Genomic DNA, 6000 nt, shown 5'->3' on the forward strand with positions numbered 1-6000 from the left:
CGGCTTTCCAATTTACATGAATGCAGAATGAAATTAGATGATTAGATGTTAAGCAGAGATTACAATAACACACACAGACCAAACTGACTGCAAGGCAATGAAGAGGTTTTCTCTTTTAATATGAAAACCTGCAGGGAAATGATTCTGCGGATGATCACGGCAAATGCAGCAGTCATATCGCTGACATTTAGCAGCATGTAAATGCTAATAATCACAAGATTCATTTCCCTCACCGTCTCCCTCCATCCCTTATTTTATTCAAAATGATCCAGTAATTACAGGTTCTCCGCTGACACATTTCAGACACGAATCAAAGGACACCTGAACAAAAGCGATTCGAAGATTAGGTTTGCGAGGCTCCGCAACACAGCCAGACATTAATGAATCACCTGAGTGTGGAGGAACACCCTGCGATTAGCGGGATTAGTGCTGCCTGGTGGGCAAACAGCAAAATCACCACATCGGACCCAAAAGATGCATAAATGCTAAGCTGATGCGTAAATGCTAAGCAAGAAAGAAGCAGGTAAACAGCACAGTGTTGCCACCCTTAGACTAATTCTGGCAGTGTTAGAGCTGACCCCGTTACCCAAGACAGAACCGCTTCAACCAAATGATGTCCTGGAGCCCCGCCGGGACACAGGTGACACACGTTCCAGCTGGAGCCAGCCCACCAGCACCAGCCAGAACACAAACGGCGCTGGCTGGGACAGCTGGCGTACACGGCCAAGTCAACCCATGCTACAAGGAAGGGTGATGCTGAAAGGCGCTGAAAGACTGGCCAAGACGCCTAGGGACAGCCCCCCCCCTGCAGGCCGGGAGTCAGTCTGGCTTCCGTCAGACAGCTGGCGAACATGTGACCAGACTCCCTGCTGTAGAGTCTTGTGATCTCTGTGTATTCCACATGAACCTACAGTATATGTCTAAAGGTGATGGTTAGCACATCCATTTAGTGACATCATTCATACTGCTTCATTAATGAACTATGATTAGGGTGACCAAATAACCCATGTCAGGGGGGGGGGGCACCATGAGCTACTTCAGGTTTTTACAAACTACTTTAAAACTGAAAGGCTCCTGTGTTTGGCTAAGTAGTTCACTCCTTCTTGTGCTTTGACTGGTTTGTTTCCTTGATTGAGAGACTCATCCAGCTGTTAACATTAACATTAGTGACTCATGCATGATTATAGGAGACTGACCAATCAGCATGCAGCAAGAACTTAGTGCTCAAGTAAAATCAAGGTCTTTTTAATTGAAATGGTATTTCAAATTTATAAACCCCGTCTTAGCTCATACTGTAGTGTCCCCCCCGACATGGATTAGGTGGTCACCCTAGCTATGATTGTGTTTTTTGGGGGGATTTTCAGAGATGTTTTCACGTCAGAATCCTCTTCTGTGCCTCTAATGAACTGTGTTCTACCTGCTTACATTGCAGAAAAATGTAAACCCGCATCTACATATCAATGGCTGGGGGACCCAGCGCCACGCAGAACTGTCCCCGTAGCAGCCAGAATTTCAGATCACACACTCAGGAGTTTTGTCCCTCTCATTGTCATTATGCGATGGGGGACGTGTCACAATATCCTCCCCCATTCCCCATTTTCTGATTGACTACATTAGCCTGTTGGATTAAATATTTATGGGATCCTCAGAGCAGCTGCGGGGCCGTGAAGAGAAACGGCGAAGCGCCGTCCACTGATGGCGGAATGCTGAACGTACAAGAGGACAGAAACGAACGGAGCCGCCGTCATTGATTATGATTAAGCCAAGGGGTCCAGGCGACTGCATCGCACACCCACCCCACCCCCCAATCGGTGGAGGTGTCCCGTTCAGATGGATGGACAATGAAGAGCAGCCGCACACAAACACACATTGTCAGGCCGCTGTGGCTCCACAAAGCCATTTTCTTTTATGTCCTCTTGAGATGTCAAACTGAAGAAATGTGATCAATAGCAGCCTTTGAGGCCAAATCAGAAACGATGCGCTCCGATAATGGACTCACATCGACGTGACTCTATACAGCGGCAACCTGGGTTCATCTGCCATCCTACCATCTTTTATGAACATTTTAAGGGTCCATTAAATCTATCACCAGTGTGCTAACAAAAGCCAAACTTAAAATACAAAAAGGTGATAAGATGCTTTTTTATTATATATAACAGGAGGTGAAAGTAGGAGGTTTGACACCAGTAATATCAGCCACTGAAGGGAACGTCACTGCAGAAGGCAGAGAGTGAGTCAGATCGCCAAAGACCACCTACTCCTACATTTTGTCTGGGGCAACGACACCTCTACTCTGTGACAGAGAGATTTCAAAGGACATTGTTGTTCTTCTAGGGCAGTTTGAACAAAAGGGCAAAAGCTCTTCAGAGCTGGAAAAAAAATCTTGGAAATGCTGTATAATGGCATGTGTTACCTACATAGCAGTTACTTGAATCAGTCGTCTTGGAAACAGACCTTGATACATTGTGGTGAGCATGATTAGAGTTACCCAGAGAAGATTGCAAGTACATCTTCAGAATTTGACATGAGCGATATTTATTGGCGTAACACTGATTGCCTTAACATCAAGAGATCTTAATGGAGTCTTCAAAACAGAAAAATCGAGAGCTAACAGTATGATTCTTAACACAATGAGATGTTTCATCATGAGAAAGGCATTGTACTACTAATAAAGAACATTCACGCACTTTCCGAAACAAAGTACCATGAGTACTGTGATGTGATGTGACTGCCTTAGCCCTAGAGCATCAACATCTGAGGAGTGATTTCACTTGTACACTGTTGCACCATTGTAGTTGGCTAGTTTGGAGCCCCAGAAGTAGTTGCAACCCTCTGCAGCGCAGACACAAAACAATTTTGCAGTTTATGCAAAAAACTGATTTGTTTTTTATAAATCGCAATTAATCGCACACCTTGACAATTAATGACATTTACAATCATATTGTAACACCACCAAAAAGGTTGTGTTCCATGGACTCATTAAATATGGAAATTAAATTCAATTTAAAGTCTTTGTTCACAGTATACTCCTATAGGTGTATCAAAGTTAATGTCATTGAAGGTCACTCAATCAAAAGTCAACTTAATTTTATTTTCTATACAGCATCAGATCACAACAGAAGTCATTTAAGGTTACCTTTCCTATAGAACAGGGCTATACATTGTCCTTTTTTTAAACAAACGAAATAGCCTTATGTTATCTTATTTACAAAACGCCTTGTCATTTTTTTCTCTACACGGTCGCACGTTTACAGTTCCCCTTTGCTCTCTGTATTGCGCATGGTGGAGTTCCGCCCCAATGCATGTGCACAGACACATGTGCACACAGGTGAGCACACTACCACCAGCGGACAGAGAGCGTGCGTCGGAAAATATGTCGCATCAACCTCGCGGTCAGCAGTGTAAACTGTGAGAGGGACTTCTCAACCGTGAACAGGGTAATAAATACACTTCACAATGGGATTTTCTGCTTTAAACTATCACTGTTATAAACTATCAGCTATCACTTTTAAAGCCTAACAGTTAATATATTTGCAGGTCCAGACAAACATCTGCAATAGGCTGCAAGCAGACCATCTTGCAGCCTGCATGCGGATCTCGAGGGCCAGACGTTTCTGATGTTCCAGAAGCCCAGAAAGATGCACTGCAGTGACCAAAGCTGCACAGTTTGTGGATAACTGTCATAAAAAGAAATGTTTTGATGGTTATTTCAGTTGTTATATTTACTGCTGTCATTAAAAGAAACACATGAATCCTGTCAGTGTCTGTCTGCCCCCCCCCCCCCCCCCCCCAAAAAAAAAATAAAAATAAAAAATAAATAAATATGTAAACCTAGGGGAAACATTGCATAGTATTATTATTTGTAATTAGTAAACTTTCAAACTGTATTATATTGTTAGATATTTCTGTATCATCTATTACGCCAATATATTATATTAAACCAGTGGCGAAGTTTGCCTGAACCATCACACAGGCTTTAATCGGCCCTGGCAGCAAGTTCAGTTATCAGCCTTTATACACATTACAGCTTAATGATTTAGGGCTTGATTAAACAATAGGTGTGCACTTTGTAGTCAATACATGATTAACCATGTGTTTTGTTTCTTGCATTATGGCCTCCAGTCAGTACAGGTGCGGTGACATCATCCATGTGAGACACAGACACACACCCCAGTGTCAGGCTAATAAGAGATAAAAGGATGGGTCAGTAGCAAGTGTTCATTTTTTTGAGATAGCAGGGTTCATCCAGTTCCTGGAGCAATTGGGGGTTAAGAGCCTTGTTCAATGGTGAAATCACTCTGCCGACACTGGGATTTGAACCTGCGCCCTTCCGGTCACAGACACACACCATCCTGTGGTTTGATGCTTCTTAAGGATACCCATCTTTTATATGCTGGAAATTCATGCTGGTTTAATCCTCGGCAGGTGGGCGCTAAAGGACTATGGTTAAGCAGCTGCATCTTGGTCTCCCGGAGGGACTCCCCACATGCACCTCCAGCCCCCCGAGGGCGTCCCCTCCATGCAGCATGATTGACCTCCTCCTCACTCTCCTTCCGCTTCCTTCAGAGCCCTGCTGGCTGGCTGACTGTAAATGAGCTAAGGTAGCTTGTTAGGTAAATAAAGGGTCTTCGTTAAAGGGAGATTAAGACTCAGATTGTTCAGCTTCTGGAAGTTGTCGGATCACCTTGGAAGGATCCCTTTGGCTCACACTTATCCTTCAGAGAGACGTGTGATACAGCCAGGAAAATGAGATTCACTGACATCGCACTAATTGAGCCGTCTCCCTCGCGCCTGGCTGGCCTGCCTGCTGTTAATTAGCGACTAATCAAATCAATACGGCCTCTGCTGACTGAAGGAGGGCCATCTCAATTTCAGCCCTGAACCGCTGACACCTTCCTCTCCGCTCCCCCCACCGGCTGGTGTGGTCCCATCTGCTCTCACACCCCTATATTTCCCACCCAGAAGTGGCGAGCAGAGCTGCTCCACAGGAAGATTGGCATGTGAAGCAGGGGCCTGTCGTGCCTCTGGCTCTCTCAAAGGATGCCACACACAGACTCACACATGGAGCTCAGATCCCTGTCTTTGCCCCCAGACACTCTCTCCTTGCATAGCGATCCAGAGGTACAGAGTTTCCCCGTGTGCATGATATTCAGATCCTGCAGACCACGGAGCTGACCTTTCCAAGAGCGTGAATTAATGCATCTGCCCTGCTCCCATGCATATGTATGGGTGCTGCTGAGTTAGAGCAGGATTTGGCAGGACAGCTCACTGGCGTAGTCTGCAGCATCACCGCCGACTATCTGGGGAAAGGGAAACCTGACACCAGTGGTGCAGAGTCAGGCTGTACATGGAGGGGACTGGCTTTCTCCCCTGAGGGGTGTTCAGGTCATTGCCCGTAAACATCATAGCATCATGGATCAGTGCCCCCCCCCCCCCCCCCCCCCGGATTACCTCAGACGAAACTGTCCTCCTCTGGACTAACAGAAATTTTCCCATGTAATCTGTTCATAATTTGGATCTAATGGGAGTCTGATTCAGTGTTTTGTCCTTTAAAGGGTTTTTTCACTCCACACGTAACGGGAAAGCACAAAACCCCATTTGCCATATTAACCAGTCGGTTTTGCCAAAGACCAGTACGCGACACACTAGGCCAAACGCAAACTACCAGAAAAGCGTAAAAATTAAGTCATTTCTGTGTTAATTTTTTTTTAGATAGCCGAACATCTTGATATTATGCACAAAAGATTAAACATCTTATTTGTTTATGCAAATTTTAAAGTCAAGCGATAATTATGCATGCATATTAATTGCATTGTTTTACATGTTTTGACTTGCTGGTGTGTGTTTGTACTGGGAGGGGGGTTGATCAGTGCATTCCTTAGCTCACCTCTGCCTAATTATTACCAGTCATGTAAGACTGACTTCTGTGTACCTATCTCCAGGCCACACATCCTGACCTGGACGCCCCAGTCCATGACGCAGGCCAGACACAGTCTCCAG

Source organism: Brienomyrus brachyistius, chromosome 5, assembly GCF_023856365.1.
Source record: "Brienomyrus brachyistius isolate T26 chromosome 5, BBRACH_0.4, whole genome shotgun sequence".
NCBI lineage: Eukaryota > Metazoa > Chordata > Actinopteri > Osteoglossiformes > Mormyridae > Brienomyrus > Brienomyrus brachyistius.